The sequence below is a fragment of the Triticum aestivum genome, chromosome 7A, assembly GCF_018294505.1.
Source record: "Triticum aestivum cultivar Chinese Spring chromosome 7A, IWGSC CS RefSeq v2.1, whole genome shotgun sequence".
NCBI classification, from domain to species: domain Eukaryota; kingdom Viridiplantae; phylum Streptophyta; class Magnoliopsida; order Poales; family Poaceae; genus Triticum; species Triticum aestivum.
In genome coordinates this window covers 460,635,484-460,654,188 of record NC_057812.1, presented here as the reverse complement: position 1 = coordinate 460,654,188, position 18,705 = coordinate 460,635,484, and positions in this window count along the sequence as shown.

Genomic DNA, 18,705 nt, shown 5'->3' with positions numbered 1-18,705 from the left:
ACGCTTCACGCAAGCACTCCTGTGATTTTGGCTCTTCATCCGGCTCTGGAGCTCAGAAGCGCCGGGTGTGGATTCCAAGCACGGCACTGCCACCCAGGTTCATCCCGAGGCCATCCTTTGAGGCGCCTCGTCCCAACCAGCAATTTGCACCGCCCAAGCCCTATGGTGGCCCCGCTGCTAATGCTGCTCCACGCCCCACTGTGGTGACATGCTTTAAGTGTGGAGAGCCGGGTCACTATAGCCGAGAGTGTCCCCAGAACAACAACCCCATTCAAACTGGAAAGTCCTTGGCCATGGTAAGCCTGCGGGAAAGACATTCTATGCCAAGCCGGTCACCACTGCCCGTGGCCATGTCAACTATGTTTCAGCCGAGGAGGCTCATGAGGATCCCAACGTCGTCCTTGGTACGCTCCTTGTTAACTGCCATCCAGCATCTGTTCTTTTCGATACTGGAGCATTTCATTCATTCATATCCGAGAACTATGCTCGATTGCATAACATGACATTCTGTGACATGCCCACTTCCATGGTAATTCAAACTCCGGGTTCTAAATGGCAAACTTTTAGAGTAAGCCATGGGAACAAAATTCTTGTCGATAGACTTGTCTTCCTTGCATCCTTAATAGCTCTCAAGTCCACGGACATAAACATCATCTTGGGTATGGACTGGATGTCAGCTCATTATGCTAAGATTGATTGTGCCACTAGAACCGTTCAACTTACTCACCCATCGGGCAAGACAGTCAATGTCTTAACTCGAGTGGCCAAGCGCCAGCTTTACTCCTTAAATGCCAACCCCCTTCCAGACCTTGAGGATGTTCCGGTAGTCCGAGACTTTCCGGATGTCTTTCCAGAAGAACTGACAGGGATGTTGAGTTTGTGATAGACCTTGTTCCAGGAACCGTTCCAATTTCTAGAAGACCCTACAAGATGGCACCCTTAGAACTAGCCGAGCTTAAAAACCAACTCGATGAGTCCTTGAAAAAGGGTTTCATCCGTCCTAGTTCCTCTCCTTGGGCTTGCCCCGTCCTCTTCGTTAAGAAGAAGGATGGAACGGATCGAATGGTTGTGGATTACCGACCTGTCAACCTGGTCACCATCAAGAACAAATACCCACTTCCCAGGATCAACGATCTGTATGATCAGCTCGCTGGATCCTCGGTCTTCTCCAAGATGGATTTGAGGTTGGGCTACCATCAAATCAAAATCAGAAATGGGGACATTCCCAAAACGGCCTTTGTTACTCGTTATGGCCAATACGAGTACACCGTTATGTCCTTCAGTTTAACCAATGCCCCAGCTACCTTCTCCCGGTTAATGAACTCAGTTTTCATGGAGTACTTGGATAAATCCGTCGTAGTATACCTCGATGACATACTCATCTACTCCAAGAATGAAGAGGAACATGCCGAACATCTAAGGCTGGTATTGATGAAACTTCGAGAGCATCACCTTTATGCCAAATTCTCCAAGTGTGAATTTTGGTTGCCAGAAGTGACCTATCTAGGCCATGTAATCTCTGGTAAGGGTATTGCTATCAGTCCCGAGCGAGTTCAAGCCATCCTTGATTGGACTCCACCTGAGACGGTCAAGCAAGTTCGGAGCTTCCTTGGCTTAGCGAGCTATTGCCGCCGCTTCGTCGAGAATTTCTCCAAGTTTGCTAAACCTCTAACTGAACTCCTCAAGAAAGATAAAAAGTTCAAGTGGACTCCACAGTGCGAGTTCAGCTTTCAGGAACTGAAAAGACGCCTGACATCTGCCCCCGTACTGGTACCACCAGACTTCTCCAAGGGCTTTATTATCTATTGCGACGCCTCGCGACAAGGACCAGGTTGCATACTTATGCAAGATCGTCAGGCAATTGCCTATGCTTCACGGCAATTACACCCACATGAGGAAAATTATCCCACACATGATCTAGAGCTTGCAGCTGTAGTCCATGCACTTAAAACCTGGCGACATTACCTCCTCGGTAATCGTTGCGAAATCTTCACCGATCACCAAAGTTTGAAATATATCTTCACCCAACCAGATTTGAATCTCAGGCAAAGACGTTGGGTCGAGTTGATCCCGGATTACGACTTAGGAATAACTTACACCCCGGGCAAAGCCAATGTCATGGCTGATGCGCTAAGTCGTAAATCCTATTGTAACAACCTGATGTTACAACAAAGTCAACCACTTCTCCACGAGGAATTTCGTAAGCTTAATCTTCACATTGTTCCTCGAGGTTTTTTATCCACCCTGGTAGCGAAACCTAACCTTATGGATCAAATCATAACCGCCCAGCGGTATGATAAGGGCATATCCCGAATTAAGGAAAACATCGCTAGCGGAGTTGCTAAATGTTTCTCCATGGATGAGCGAGGTGCTGTCTTCTTCGAGAACCGTTTGGTGGTTCCCAAGAAACAACATCTATGCCAGTTGATCCTTAAGGAAGCTCATGAATCCCCTCTCACCATTCATCCCAGTAGTACCAAAATGTATCAAGACCTACGCCAGAGGTTTTGGTGGACTAGGATGAAGAGAGAAATCGCTCAATACATTGCTAATTGTGATGTTTGTCGTCATGTTAAAGTAGAGCATCAACGGCCTGCTGGCACCCTTCAACCTTTGGCTATTCCTGAATGGAAATGGGAAAAATCAGTATGGATTTCATCACTGGGTTTCCCAGGACCAAGAGAGGGAATAATGCCATCTTCGTCGTGATCGACCGACTTTCCAAAGTAGCCCACTTTCTACCTGTTCGTGAGAGTATCATCGCTAGCCAGCTAGCCGATTTATACATCTCCTGAATAGTGTCTCTTCATGGTGTTCCATTGGAAATTAACTCAGACCGTGGGAGTCTCTTCACCTCTCGATTTTGGGGAAGTTTCCAAAATGCTATGGGAACTCGTCTCTCTTTTAGTACCGCCTTCCATCCTCAATCAAGTGGTCAAGTAGAGCGAGTCAATCAAATTCTGGAAGATATGCTCCGAGCTTCTGTTATCTCGTACGGAATGAGTTGGGAGAATTGCCTCCCATTCACGGAGTTTGCTTATAACAATAGTTATCAAGCCAGCTTGGGCAAGGCTCCTTTCGAAGTTCTCTATGGACAAAAATGTCGAACGCCTCTTAACTGGTCAGAAACCGGGGAAAGACAACTCTTTGGCCCAGATATGATTCAGGAAGTAGAAGAGCAGGTTCGCGTTATTCGTGAGAAATTGAAAACAGCCCAATCTCATCAAAAGAGTCAATATGATCATAAACATAAGCCTATGAATTATGAAGTTGACGAGAAGGCTTACCTTCGGGTTACTCCGTTAAAGGGAAACCATCATTTCGGTATCAAAGGCAAATTGGCTCCTCATTACATTGGACCCTTTCGCATTCTTGCCAAACGAGGATAAGTTGCCTACCAATTGGAACTACCTCCGCATCTTTCCAGAGTTCACGATGTCTTCCACGTTTCACAACTCAGGCGTTGCTTCGCGGATCCTATCCGTGGAGTGGACCACGAAACGCTTGATCTACAAGATAACCTCTCATATCGGGAATATCCCGTTCGTATCCTTGATCAAGCTGAGTGTACCACTCGACGTCATAATATCAAGTTTCTCAAGGTTCAATGGTCACACCATTCCGAGAAAGAAGCCACTTGGGAAAGGGAGGATCGTCTTCGACTCGAGTACCCCACCTTCTTCCCGGAGGATCCTAAATCTCGGGACGAGATTCTTTTGAGTGGGGGTGAGTTGTCACACCCTAGCTAGTTAAAGCATTAGAGTGTGCATCATGTTTAAATTCCTCTTAAATTTGAAATGGGGAAGGCAGAAACCCCCAACACCCCCCCTGGAAACAAGTAGGGTTTACTAAAATTATTTTCAATGAACCTGAAATGCCCTTCTAAAAAGTTCACCCTCTTTGTCTTGGGTTAGAACCTCTGGAAAAATTGGTGCACAATTTTCTAGGTCAACAGAAGGTCATTGAATTAAATCATAAGTATTTGAATTTGGGCATTTAAATGCTATAAAATAATTTAAATTCTCAAATAATTCTGAAAATAAATGTTTGTTGTTGGATATATTCTAAACAGAGCCCACAATTATTTTCAGGATTTTTGGAAACGTTTTAGTATTTTTAATAAAGCCCAACAGTTGCAGTTAAATAGAAAAACAGAAACAAATCAAAAAAAGAGAGAGAGGGAAGCCCACCTGGGACTTACCTGTGCTGGCGCAGCCCACCTGGCTCGGCCCAGCCGGCTGGCCCTGCCAGTCGTCGTCCTCCTCCCGCCAGAAGGACGCGGAGCGCGTGGCCGGCGCCCGCGGCCACACGCCGGCCACCTCCTGCTTCTGCCGACGCCCTGGAGACGTCCAGGGATGCCACGCGACCCCCACGTCCCCCTCTCATCCTCCCTCACTCTCCCCCTCATCTCCCTCACTCTCCCCCGCGATGGCCGAGCGCGTTCCTCGCTGCCGTTCGCCGTAGACGCCACCAGAGCCACCCCCTCGCCCTCCGACGAGCCCAATAGCTCCGCCTCGTCACCCTGGACCTCTCCACTGACCCACGCGACTCGAAACGCCGCCGAACGCCGTCTTCGCCCTCGTCTTCAACCTCGGGCACCCGAGCCATCTCCGGTCAATTCGCCGCCACCAGGACCTCCCCGAGCTCGCTGACACCCTCTCCGACCCCGCTGTGAGCTCCTCTTCCTATTCCCCTAGCTCCCATGCTCGTTTGGCCTCTGTAGACGCCGCCCCCTTCCTCACCGTAGCACGCCGCCGTGCAAGCTCGACGTCGGCGTCACTCCGGTGACCTTTTGGTCACGGGCTTGTGTCTGTCACACTCCTCGCGCCGCGTAGAGGCTGTAGGTGCTAGCGCCGCACCGCCTAGGCCACTTCAGCCACGCGCACGAGCTGGCCCGAGCTTCGGCCTCCGCCTGACCTCGTCGCCGGCGATGTTCCGGCCACTCCCCGGCCAAGCCATCACCACGGCTGGATGCGGGCGAGCACCTGCTGCCCGTAGCTGCTCTCCGCGTAGCAAATGGAGCCCTGTGGGCAAATCCCGCAGCACACCGCCGTGTCTGGCCTCGCCGGCGGTTAAACGCCGGCGGGATTAGCCCCGCTGACTAGGGGTTTGACCCTAGGTTGACTCCCCTGAGTCAATGACAAGTGGGCCCCCCTCTGCTAACTAAATCAAATTAGTCTTAACTAAAAATAATTAGTTTAATTAACTACTGACACGCGGGACCCACCAGTCAGGTTTGACCTGGACGTCCCCGTTGACCACTGACGTCACCCTGACGTAATGCTGACGCAGTAATTAAATTACTGGAATTATTCTTATACAGGAAATTCCAGAAAATAGTCAAAACTTCTAAAAATCATAGAAAATCAACCATAGCTCCAAATGCAAAGATTTATATATGAAAAATGATCAGAAAAATTCAATCTATCCATCTGTAATGGTTTCATGCATGAATAAACGAGTTTACCTTGCTGTTTAAGCAGAATAAGGAAATGTACTATTAAGGCCATGTTTAATGAGCTAATATTTGAATCTTTGATTCAAATGAGTTCATTCCTTTCTGTTATAGCTTGCATTAGGCCAAGACACATTAATATTTCCATGTCATAGCATGCATCATATTGTTGCATATCGTCATGTGTTGATTGTGTTCCAATGTGTTCTTCGTGGTAGGTTCTGCCTCCGAGGATATTCACGAGTATCCAACTGAAGGGCAGTATCCCACTACCACTCCATCAGGCGAGCAACCATTGATCATTCCGATACAAACCCATGTTCCCGCTTCTGCTCTTGTTTACTGCATTAAGACAACGCGATTCAAACTGCTGTGTGTTACGGTAGTTGAACCCTTATCCTCTGCATGACCTGTCATTGCCACAGTAACTAGATGAAACCCACTAGCATGTGTAGGAGTTGATTGAGCCATGTATGTGATTCCTACCTTGCTATGCCTGCTATGCTTAGAGTTGTGTCAGGTCTGGTTCATCTAGGTGATGGGCTAGAGTGATATGATCATGTCGGTAATAAGAGGGATGTGTGGAACATGTTTTGGTAAAGGTATCGATGAGAGGCCATGTAGGAGTACATGGTGGGTTGTTTCATTGAGGTCGTCCCTAAGAACTGAGATCTGTATGTGTGATTTAAGATTCAGCTACTACCATGCATTGGGATCCTTAATTGACCCTCTCGGCTTCTTAATCACCCTAGTACTCTGTCCAGGAGTTGCAAATAGTTTCTGGTGTTTGTAGGTTATGTGTTGGCGGCCGTGCGTAGCGCTGACCCTGGGGGTGGGCTATGTTGCGGTAGATACACCATGGCACGGTGTACCGAGTCACCCGTTTGGTGTCTCGGGAACCCTGTTCACATCGTTTGGGTCCGTATGTGGAAACCTCGGCCGGACTCCCTACGGATGGAACCTGGATAGGTGATAAACCTGGACTAGAGACTTAAGTGTTTAGGTAGGCCGTGGCCGACACCCTCGCTGGGCTTCCGCTTGAAGGTTGCCGAGTACATGCCGTGTAAGCGGCGGTAAGTGGTGAAAGCGTGTATGAAGAAGTACACCCCTGCATGGTATAAAACTATTCGAATAGCCGCGTCCGCGGTAAAGGACTACTTGGTTGCCTATACAGTTCATAGACAAGTTAATGGATACTACTAAAAGACTCAAGATAAGTGTGAGTACCGAGGATGGCCCTCTCGTAGGATGACGAGGGAGGATCCTCGGTGGAGTATTGTGTTGGTGAGTAGTGGACTCGTGTGCGAAAACATTTTACTGGTGGAGTTCCGTAGGATAGCTTAGCCAAGAGTCAAAGCTGGCTTGCTGCAATAACCCCACCACCTTCTTGAGAATAAGCATGTATAGTAGGTTCTGATGTAAGACTTGCTGAGTACCTTTGTACTCATGTTTGCTTAATTACTGTTTTCAGACGACACCGCCCCCTCCGATGGGTTCTACGTAGACCTTGACGTCGACGAGTGACTAGCCACCCAGGTGATGATCCGAGCCATGGAGGGCCCTATGTAGATAGACAGGCTTCGAGAAGCCTTCTTTCTTTCTAGAGTCTGTACTCAGACTAGTTGCTTCCGCATGTGCTTGTATGATTGTATGACTTGAGTGTCGGTTCATGTGACCCGTATCTGTATGAACATGTTATGTATGGCTCTCTGGAGCCTTTAAATAAAGTACTTGAGTTGTAGAGTTTCGTTGTGATGCCATGTTGTATGTACTCATATCGGGCATATTGTGTGTATGATTGAAATGCTTGGTATGAGTGGGATCCGACAATCTAGTTGATTATCCTTGGCAGCCTTTCCTATGGGGAAATGTAGTCTAGTGTTCCTCGAGCCATAGTAGTCCGCTACAGCCCGGTTAACCGGAGTCCTGCTAGCCCAGCACTACTGTTCAGGACACTTGACTGGCCGGCATGTGTTTCACTTTGTTCCTATGTCTGTCCCCTCGGGGAAATGTCACGCGGTGACTTCCGGAGTCCTGCCTAGCCTGCTACAGCCCAGGTTCCCCGGAGTCCTGTTAGCCCAGTGCTACAGCCCGGAATCACTCGCTGATGGCCGACATGCTCGATGTGATTCATGTATGCCTGTCTCCATAGGTCTATGCCGCTTTGGGTTCACGACTAGCCATGTCGGCCAGGGTTCTCTGTCATATGGATGCTAGCGACACTATCATATACGTGAGCCAAAAGGCGCAAACGGTCCCGGGCCATGGTAAGGCGACACCCGTGGGATACCGTGCGTGAGGCCGCAAAGTGATATGAGGTGTTACCGGCTAGATCGATGTGGCTTGGAATCGGGGTCCTAACACGGCGAGCGACTTCCTCCGCTCGTTCCTCGAGTTCTACCACCTTCAGCCTCATCACATCATGCCCAACACTGTGATGCTCCTGGCCACCTTCGTTACGATGTGCGAATGATACCTCGGCATTCTCCCCACCATCAAGCTGTGGGGAGCCTTCTTTTACACCAAACTAGGCACCTCCATCCGGGAGGTGGCTGCCCAGTGTGGTGCTTTTATTGGGGTCCGCTGGCCATCGCCGCAAAACAACTTCCCGACCATCAAGCTGCCGTAGTCGGTGAAGATGTGGCAGCAATCCTACTTCTACGTGGAGAACATAGACCCGGCTGCCGACTTCCTCAACCTGCCGGCATACGAAGCCGGCCTGCCTGCCGAGCCTCAGGCTAGCTGGGGCTATAAGCCGAAGCCAGTGTCGGCAGATGGCACCGCCGCCATCCAACGGCTCCGGGAGCTGATCGACATCGAAGGCCTCAGGGCGTCTGACTTGCTGGTCGCCTACGTCGAGCGCCGGGTTCTTCCGCTCCAACGCCGGCCGCACCTGATCAGCCAGATGAGCGGGCACCGCGATCCATGCCGGCTAGGCACCAAGGAGATGCCAGCTGCTGAAGTCGCAAACTTGGTGAATGAGATCTCCGGCCTCAAGCTGGAGGGGTCTTGGAGTTTCGGCAAGCGGCCATATTCCCGCGCCGACCCACCGCCTGCGGTAAGTTTGTCGATACTCTCTCTCTCTCTCTCTCTCTCTCTCTCTCTCTCTGATACTTGCCCTAGTCTTGATTTTGATCTTGGTCAACCGGCCTTCTGTTGTCTAAAATAGATCTATATGTTGGACACGACGGCCGCCCTTGTAGGGGCGGGTGGTGACTACCAGCCGGACCGGGCGGTAAGCGATGTGGACGATCCCGACTTGGGGGCAGCCGTCTTGGAGGACACCGTGACTGGCGGTGTCTATGAAGCTGGTGGCTCCGAAGAAGTCGGCATCGAGTCCTGGCCTGATGACGATGAAGACGAAGAAGAGCCGCGCCCCGCGCGAGGCGCTGATAAGTCGGACGCAGGCCCCTCCGGTGAGCCGACTGCCCGAGGCGGCGCGTGCAAGTGTAAGCAAGGCGCTGCCTTGTTCGGCAGTGCACCGAAGAAGCCCAAGAATCTAAGCGCGGTGACCAAACGGAAGGAGGCCGCGGCGAAAGCGGCCAAGTACCAGAAGGTCCCCAAGGCGCCCCCTATGGTGTCGGCGTAAGTTTCTTTCCTTTGTGCTTTCCTTCTCATTGACTATTTCTAAACTTCTTTTGCTTTACGTTCTTGATTTTAGGGCTCCATTCTCCGTCGTGAGGTCGGCGGAGACCTCCATCACCACCCGGCGGATCGATCTGGCCGCCGACCTCCAAGACGCGATGGAGTGGAATGTGCGGGAGGCGCGCGAGGAGCGGGAAGCTACCCGCCGGAAGAAGGTGGAAGCTGACAAGGCGGAGGCCGCCGCCCTGAAGAAACTGGCGGAGGCCGAGGCCGCCGATGTGGCGAAGAAGCGTGCTGAAGAGGCCGCGCATCGCCAGTCGGCAGTGTTCGTTGTTCCTCTGAACTCTGCGCCACCACCACCGGAGTTTGTGGCGCAGACTGGGGAAGCCGGCCGCGAGCACCCTATTATGGAAAGGGATGGTGGCGACGTCGCCATGCCGGACGTCCTCGTGCCCCCGCCACCTCCTTCTACGGAGGCTCGAGACAAGCGACCGGTCGACCCGCCAGCACCACCAGCCGGGAACGAGATGGTGACGGGCCCGACTCCCGGGGTCCGTAGACCCCTACGCCGCCGGCTAGTGAAGGCGGCATCGGCGCCGCGCCCGCTGGAGGCCGACATCGCAAACTCCTTGATTTCGGACACCGAGGCGACCAGCGCCGCACCCGCTGTGTGGGTGCGGGGAGGCGAAACGGGCCCTCTGAACCAGGCGATTCTGGACGTTCAAGCAAAACTCCACACCGAGGCCGACGCTCTCAAGCTCTGCAACAAGACTTTCCTGGAGTTGCCAGAGGCCATCCGGGTACACTTCTTGCTTCTTTGCTCTTGATTCTTGTACTTCTTCATGGGGGCATGCTGGCGCACCCACTGGGTGTAGTCCCCGAGTTTCGGGCCGGCTGCTGAGCAAGCGTCTCGGAACTCTAATTGGCGAGCTCCGAGTACTAAATATCGTTGCTTGCAGGATTATCATAACCTCCGTGCGGCCGCCTTCAACTCCAAGGTCCTGGAGTCGGATCAACGTGCTGCCGACTTGTCGGAGAGTTGGAGTAAGTCTCCTTCTTCCTCTGCAGGGGCGCGCTAGCGCACCCGTGGGCTGTAATCCCCGAGATTCGGGCCGACTGCTGAGCAGTCGGGCCGGATCTTCCTGGCGACTTCATCTTTCTTTGCTGACTGTTGTCGTCTCTTTCTCTTTTCACTTTTTGCAGAAGCCAACGTTGTTCTTCAACGACAACTGGGCGAAGCCAACGCCGTGCTTCGAGCCAAGGAGGTGGACTGCGGCAAGCTGGCGGAGGAGCGCGACCGTCTTATCACGCAGCTGGCGGAACAGAAGGAGCTCCTCAAGAAAGCCTAGGAGGAGGCGGAGGCTGGGGAGACCATACTCCTTGCTGAATTTACGATCGAGCGCTCCGCCTGGACCGACAAGGAAATGGAGCTAACTTCTGTCTTTCACGTGATCGAGGACATAGTCGATGGTAAGCTTCCCTCTTTTTACTTCTTTGAACTACCGGCTTGTTGGTTGAGCCAGCTTCTCGTTTTTAACTTTGGATTTTGCTTTCTATTTGGCAGACTTCTTCCCTGGCTACTCGGACACCGCCAACCAGGCCATCGAAGCTGATCGCGAAGGACGGAGGGCGGACGGTGCGCATATCGCTGCCAACGACCCCCGGACCCTTAGCGAGCAGATCCTGAGCATCGAGGCCCGTCATCGGCTGGCACACCGGATGTTGCGCCAGCTTCAGCGTCTCGGCGCCCAGGCGGTTGCCACCCTGTTGCCTGACATGCCGGCTCCGCACACTCCCAGTCGGACTGCCGACTGGCTGGAGGTGGCGGCCGGATGTCTTGAGGCCTGGAAGGGCTCCTCGGCCCGGGCTGGAGCGCGCCGAGCCTTCGAGTTTGTCAAGGCGTGGTATCCTGGGCTAAGTCTAGCCCAGCTGGCCACGTTCCGGCTAGAGGCTCATGAGGAGTTGGCAGGTATGGAAGATAACCTCGTCAAGCGCGCGGCATCGATCGCCGAGTACACCGACACCGGCATCTTCGTCCCGGAGTGGGTTGAGGACGGCACCGAGGCACCGCTGGAATGGTTCGGGCTGAACCCGGAAGACGGCGAGGACTCGGCGGAGGTGATTGACTCCAGCGGCGAGGAAGAGGGCGAATCAGAGGAGGAAGGCGAAGAAGAGGCGCCAGAGGTCGGAGCGCGCAGCCAGCCCCAGCCCGACCGTGCTTCAAGCAACAAGCCGCGCCCAACCGAGCCGACTGTCGCCAGGTGCGACCAGGCGGAGACTGACCAGCCGACCGCTCCACCAACTGGCGCCGTTGATTCCTCCGCTCCACCGAACCCTTCTGCCACTTCCTAGGCCGCTAGTTTATCTTTGTTTCGCATGTCTATCAATCTTGATAAACTTGTTAATTTTGCACAATTCCACCTACGGGGTGTATCTTAAACTTGTGTTTTGAAGATCGGCCAAGGGCCTTTGTTATGTAAATATTATTCCGAGTTCTGTCTTTTCTTGCTTGCTGCTCTTTGGCTTTTTCCTTTGACGCCTTCCCTTGGTTGTCGTCTTGCCAGCTGAACAGCCGTTCTACGGACTGTGTCTAGGTCAAGTACTTAGCTACTTCTGAGAAGGCAAGTACTTAGCCGTTTTAGAACATTCTAGCAAGTTAAGTAGAAGTCGGCAAGCCGGCTGCTCAACAGTTGATACGTCTCCAACGTATCTATAATATTTGATTGATCCATGCTATATTATCTATTGTTTTGGATGTTTATGGGCTTTATTATACACTTTTATATCATTTTTTGGGACTAACCTATTAACCCAGAGCCCAGTGCCAGTTTCTATTTTTACCTTGTTTTAGAATAACGCAGAAAAGGAAAACCAAACGGAGTCCAATTGACCTGAAACTTCACGGAACTTATTTTTGGATTAGAAGAAGCCCAGAAGACTTGGAGTGCACGTCAGGGGATGTACGAGGAAGCCACGAAGCAGGGGGCGCACCCACCCACCCTGGGCGCGCCCTCCACCCTCGTGGGCCCCTCGTGGCCCCCTGATGTATTTATTCTGCCTATATATCTCCATATACCCTAAAAACATCCGGGAGCACAATAGATCGGGAGTTCCGCCGCAGGAAGCCTCCGTAGCCACCGAAAACCAATCTAGACCCGTTCCGGCACCCTGCCGGAGGGGGCAATCCCTCTCCGGTGGCCATCTTCATCATCCCGGTGCTATCCATGACGAGGAGGGAGTAGTTCTCCCTCGGGGCTGAGGGTATGTACCAGTAGCTACGTGTTTGATCTCTCTCTCTCTCTCTCTCATGTTCTTGAGGTGATATGACCTTCATGTATCGTGAGCTTTGCTATTATATTTGGATCCTATGATGTTTTCTCCCCCCTCTACTCTCTTGTAATGGATTGAGTTTCCCCTTTGAAGTTATCTTATCAGATTGAGTCTTTAAAGATTTGGGAACACTTGATGTAGGTCTTGCCGTGCGTATCTGTGGTGACAATGGGATACCACGTGATTCACTTGATGTATGTTTTGGTGATCAACTTGCGGGTTCCGCCCATGAACCTATGCATAGGGGTTGGCACACGTTTTCGTCGTGATTCTCCGGTAGAAACTTTGGGGCACTCTTTGAGGTTCTATGTGTTGGTTGAATAGATTAATCTGAGATTGTGTGATGCATAGCATATAATCATACCCACGGATACTTGAGGTGACATTGGAGTATCTAGGTGACATTAGGATTTTTGGTTGATTTGTGTCTTAAGGTGTTATTCTAGTATGAACTCTAGGGTTGTTTGTGACACCTATAGGAATAGCCCAACGGATTGAATGGAAAGAATAACTTTGAGGTTGTTTCGTACCCTACCATAATCTCTTCGTTCGTTCTCCGCTATTAGTGACTTTGGAGTGACTCTTTGTTGCATGTTGAGGGATAGTTATGTGATCCAATTATGTTATTATTGTTGAGAGGACTTGCACTAGTGAAAGTATGAACCCTAGGCCTTGTTTCCTATCATTGCAATACCGTTTACGCTCACTTTTACCATTAGTTACCCTTGCTGTTTTTATAATTTCAGATTACAAAAACCTTTATCTACCATCCATATTGCACTTGTATCACCATCTCTTCGCCGAACTAGTGCACCAATACAATTTAACATTGTATTGGGTGTGTTGGGGACACAAGAGACTCTTTGTTATTTGGTTGCAGGGTTGCTTGAGAGAGACCATCTTCATCCTACGCCTCCTACGGATTGATAAACCTTAGGTCATCCACTTGAGGGAAATTTGCTACTGTCCTACAAACCTCTGCACTTGGAGGCCCAACAACGTCTACAAGAATAAGGTTGTGTAGTAGACATCAAGCTCTTTTCTGGCGTTGTTGCTGGGGAGGTTAGCGCTTGAAGGTATATCTTTAGATCTTGCAATCGAATCTTTTTGTTTCTTATTCTAGCACTAGTTTAGTTTATAAAAGAAAACTAAAAATGGAATTGAGTTTACCTCATATGCTTCATCTATTTAATATCTTTCGTGAGTATGATGGAAAGGAAAATTGTGCTCAAATACTAGAAGAAGAATTACATAGAATGCTTGGCATAAAATATGTGAATGATGAGCATGATTGCAATGTTGTTAGTATGAATTCTTTGAATAACCATGATACTAATGATGATTGCACTAGTTATGATGAAAATGTATCCTATAAGCATGTAAATTTTTGTGGAGTGCATTGGGTTTGTAAGTACACACCAAATAGGGAAGATAGATATTGCAAGAGGCATAAGTACTTAGAAACTAAATTGTTGCAAGAAAGGCTAGATGATTGTGCTGAAAATTTAAATTTTCTTGGCCGTACTTGTGGACTTTGCAATGAACAGGGTCATTTAGCTATACGATGCAAATTGTTTCATGATCTAATCGTGTGCAAATATTGTGATGAATTTATTTCCCTTGCACATTATAATGAACTTAGTTTGCTTATGGGCTATGAGGAAATGAAACGTATAACTAACTATCTTCCAGAATTTTCCCATTATAAACTTCTTGGCTTTGATCTAGAGGAAATTTATATGTATTGTGCGGTGAATTGCATTGAAAATCCTTATGTTGCCAATTACATAAAGAAAATAAAACAAATAGAGGATGAAGGGAATACTAACGAAAGGGAAGAGACTTCCCAATACCCTCTTATTATTTCTTATGATGAATCAGGTAACGAGGAGGAGCCTCCTATTCAACCAATCTCATTAATAAGGAGCTCCAAAAAGAGGATTGAACCCACACATGATGTGGTGAAGAAGAAGAAAAGAAAAAGGAAGAGAGGTAAAAAGATATCTCTCCCAAATAGTGCGCTCCTATTACTATTGTGCTTCATGAAAATATAATTGTGGAAGATAATGATACCTCTTATGATCTTGAAAATCTTTTTGGCACTTGCTTGGAAGAATATGATAATTGCTATACTATTGGTGCTATCCATACTATTAATGATGAGAGTGATTATGCTATGAAAAGGCCCAAGCTTGCGGATGCTATGTTTGATGAACATGATGTTTTTGAGAATATATTTGCTGCAATTAATGTGTGTCCCAAGCTTGGGGATGCTATGTTTAATGAAGATGATATTTTTAGTCTCCCAAGTTTTGATATGCAAATTTATAATGATAATAACATGCCTCCTACTTATGATAATTATTGTGATGATACATATGCTATAAAAAGTAGTGAGGATTATATTTACAAAACTTGTCATGATGATGGTTACCCGTTTTTTGAACATTACTCTTTTAATGTGGAAACAATTTATAGTATCCAAGTCTCTTATGATACTCCCAATATCCCGAATGAGAAGAATTTTGCTTATGTGGAGAGTAATAAAATTTCTATGCTTGTAGATCATGAAAAGAATGCTTTAGGTGCTGGTTATATTGTTGAATTCATTCATTATTCTACTGAAAATTATTATGAGGGGGGAACATATGCTTGTAGGAATTATAATAATATCAAGTTTCCTCTCTATGTGCTTAAAGTTTTGAAGTTATGCTTGTTTTACCCTCCTATGCTAGTTGATTATTGTTCCCACAAGTTGTTTGCTCACAAAATACCTATGCATAGGAAGTTGGTTAGACTTAAATGTGCTATTCATATTCTTCATGATGCTCTCTTTATGTTACAATTCTTATCTTTTATGTGAGCATCATTGAAATCATCATGCCTAGCTAGGGGCGTTAAACGATAGCGCTTGTTGGGAGGCAACCCAATCTTGTTCTTGTTCTTTACTTTTTGTTACTGTTTAGTAATAAATAATTCATATAGACTCTGTTTAGATGTGGTTTTATGCTTTTAATTAGTGTTTGTGCCAAGTAGAACCTTCGGGGAGACTTGGGGAAAGTCTTGTTGATCATGCTGTCAAAAAAAGAAACTTTAGCGCTCACGAGAATTGCTACCATTTTTTATTGGAGAGTTATATTTAGTTAATTCTTTTTGCAGATGATTAATAGATAAATTCCTCACGTCCAGCAATTTATTTTAGAATTTTTGGGGTTCCAGAAGTTTGCATTAGTTAAAGATTACTACAGACTGTTCTGTTTTTGACAGATTCTGTTTTTCGTGTGTTGTTTGCTTATTTTGGTGAATCTATGGCTAGTAAAATAGTTTATAAACCATAGAGAAGTTGGAATACAGTAGGTTTAACACCAATATAAATAAATAATGAGTTCATTACAGTAACTTGAAGTGGCCTTTTGTTTTCTTTCGCTAACGGAGCTTACGAGTTTTCTGTTAAGTTTTGTGTTGTTAAGTTTTCAAGTTTTGGGTAAGGATTCGATGGACTATGGAATAAGGAGTGGCAAGAGCCTAAGCTTGGGGATGCCCAAGGCACCCCAAGGTAATATTAAAGGACAACAAAAAGCCTAAGCTTGGGGATGCCCCGGAAGGCATCCCCTCTTTCATCTTCGTTCATCGGTAACTTTACTTGGAGCTATATTTTTATTCGCCACATGATATGTATTTTGCTTGGAGCATCATTTTATTTTATTTAGTTTTCCTTGCTGTTTGAATAAAATACCAAGATCTGAAATTATTAAATGTTAGAGAGTCTTCACATAGTTGCATAATTATTCGACTACTCATTGATCTTCACTTATATCTTTCGGAGTAGTTTGCCACTTGCTCTAGTGCTTCACTTATATCCTTTTAGAGCACGGTGGTGGTTTTATTTTGTAGAAATAAATGAACTCTCATGCTTCACTTAGATTATTTTGAAAGTATTAAACAGCATGGTAATGTGCTTAATCCTAATATGCTAGGTATTCCAGAATAGTAAAAACTTTCTTATGAGTGTGTTGAATACTAAGAGAAATTTGATACTTGGTGATTGTTTTGAGATATGGAGGTAATAATATCAAAGTCATGCTAGTTGAGTAGTTGTGAATTTGAGAAGTGCTTGTGTTGAAGTTTGCAAGTCCCATAGCATGCACGTTTGGTAAAGTTATGTAACAAATTTGCAACATGAGGTGTTATTTGATTGTCTTCCTTATGAGTGGCGGTCGGGGACGAGCGATGGTCTTTTCCTACCAATCTATCACCCTAGGAGCATGCGCGTAGTACCGAGGTTTTTGATGACTTGTAGATTTTTGCAATAAGTATGTGAGTTCTTTATGATTAATGTTGAGTCCATGGATTATATGCACTCTCACCCTTCCATCCTTGCTAACCTCTTCGGTACCGTGCATTGCCCTTTCTCACATTGAGAGTTGGCGCAAACTTCATATAGAACTTGGCTTGTATATTCCAACAATGGGCCTCCTCAATTGCCCTAGGTCTTCGTGAGCAAGCAAGTTGGATGCACACCCACTTAGTTTCTTTTGTTGAGCTTTCATACATTTATAGCTCTAGTGCATCCGTTGCATGGCAATCCCTACTCCTTGCATTAACATCAATCGGTGGGCATCTCCATAGCCCATTGATTAGCCTCGTTGATGTGAGACTTTCTCCTTTTTTGTCTTCTCCACATAACCCCTCTCATTATATTCTATTCCACCCATAGTGCTATGTCCATGGCTCGCGCTCATATATTGCGTGAAAGTTTATAGGTTTGAGATTACTAAAGTATGAAACAATTGCTTGGCTTGTCATCGGGGTTGTGCATGATGAGAGCATTCTTGTGTGATAAAAATGGAGCATGACTAAACTATATGATTTTGTAGGGATGAACTTTCTTTGGCCATGTTATTTTGAGAGGACATAATTGCTTAGTTAGTATGCTTGAAGTATTATTATTTTTATGTCAATATGAACTTTTGTCTTGAATCTTTCGGATCTGAATATTCATGCCACAATTAAGAAGAATTACATTAAAATTATGCCAAGTAGCACTCCGCATCAAAAATTCTATTTTTGATCATTTACCTACTCGAGGACGAGTAGGAATTAAGCTTGGGGATGCTAGTACGTCTCCAACGTATGTATAATTTTTGATTGCTCCATGCTATATTATCTACTGTTTTGGATGTTTATGGGATTTATTATACACTTTTATATCATTTTTTGGGACTAACCTATTAACCCATAGCCCAGTGCAAGTTTCTGTTTTTACCTTGTTTTATAATATCACAGAAAATGAAAACCAAACGGATTCCAATTGACCTGAAACTTCACGGAAATTATTTTTGGATCAGAAGAAGCCCAGGAGACTTGGAGTGCACGTTAGGGGATCTACGAGGAAGCCACGAAGCAGGGGGCATGCCCACCCACCCTGGGCGCGCCCTCCGCCCTCGTGGGCCCCTCGTGTCCCCCTGATGTATTTCTTCCGCCTATATATCTCCGTATACCCTAAAAACATCCGGGAGCACAATAGATCGGGAGTTCCACCGCCAGAAGCCTCCGTAGCCACCGAAAACCAATCTAGACCTGTTCCGGCACCCTGTCGGAGGGGGCATTCCCTCTCCGGTGTCCATATTCATCATCCCAGTGCTCTCCATGACGAGGAGGGAGTAGTTCTCCCTCGGGGCTGAGGGTATGTACCAGTAGCTATGTGTTTGAGATCTCTCTCTCGTGTTCTTGAGGTGATATGACCTTCATGTATCGCGAGCTTTGCTATTATATTTGGATCCTATGATGTTTTCTCCCCCCTCTACTCTCTTGTAATGGACTGAGTTTCCCCTTTGAAGTTATCTTATCAGATTGAGCCTTTAAAGATTTGGGAACACTTGATGTAGGTCTTGTCGTGCGTATCTGTGGTGACAATGGGATACCACGTGATTCACTTGATGTATGTTTTGGTGATCAACTTGCGGGTTCCGCCCATGAACCTATGCATAGGGGTTGGCACACGTTTTCGTCGTGATTCTCCGGTAGAAACTTTGGGGCACTCTTTGAGGTTCTATGTGCTGGTTGAATAGATGAATCTGAGATTGTGTGATGCACATCGTATAATCATACCCACGGATACTTGAGGTGACATTGGAGTATCTAGGTGACATTAGGGTTTTGGTTGATTTGTGTCTTAAGGTGTTATTCTAGTATGAACTCTAGGGCTGTTTGTGACACCTATAGGAATAGCCCAACGGATTGATTGGAAAGAATAACTTTGAGGTGGTTTCGTACCCTACCATAATCTCTTCGTTCGTTCTCCTCTATTAGTGACTTTGGAGTGACTCTTTGTT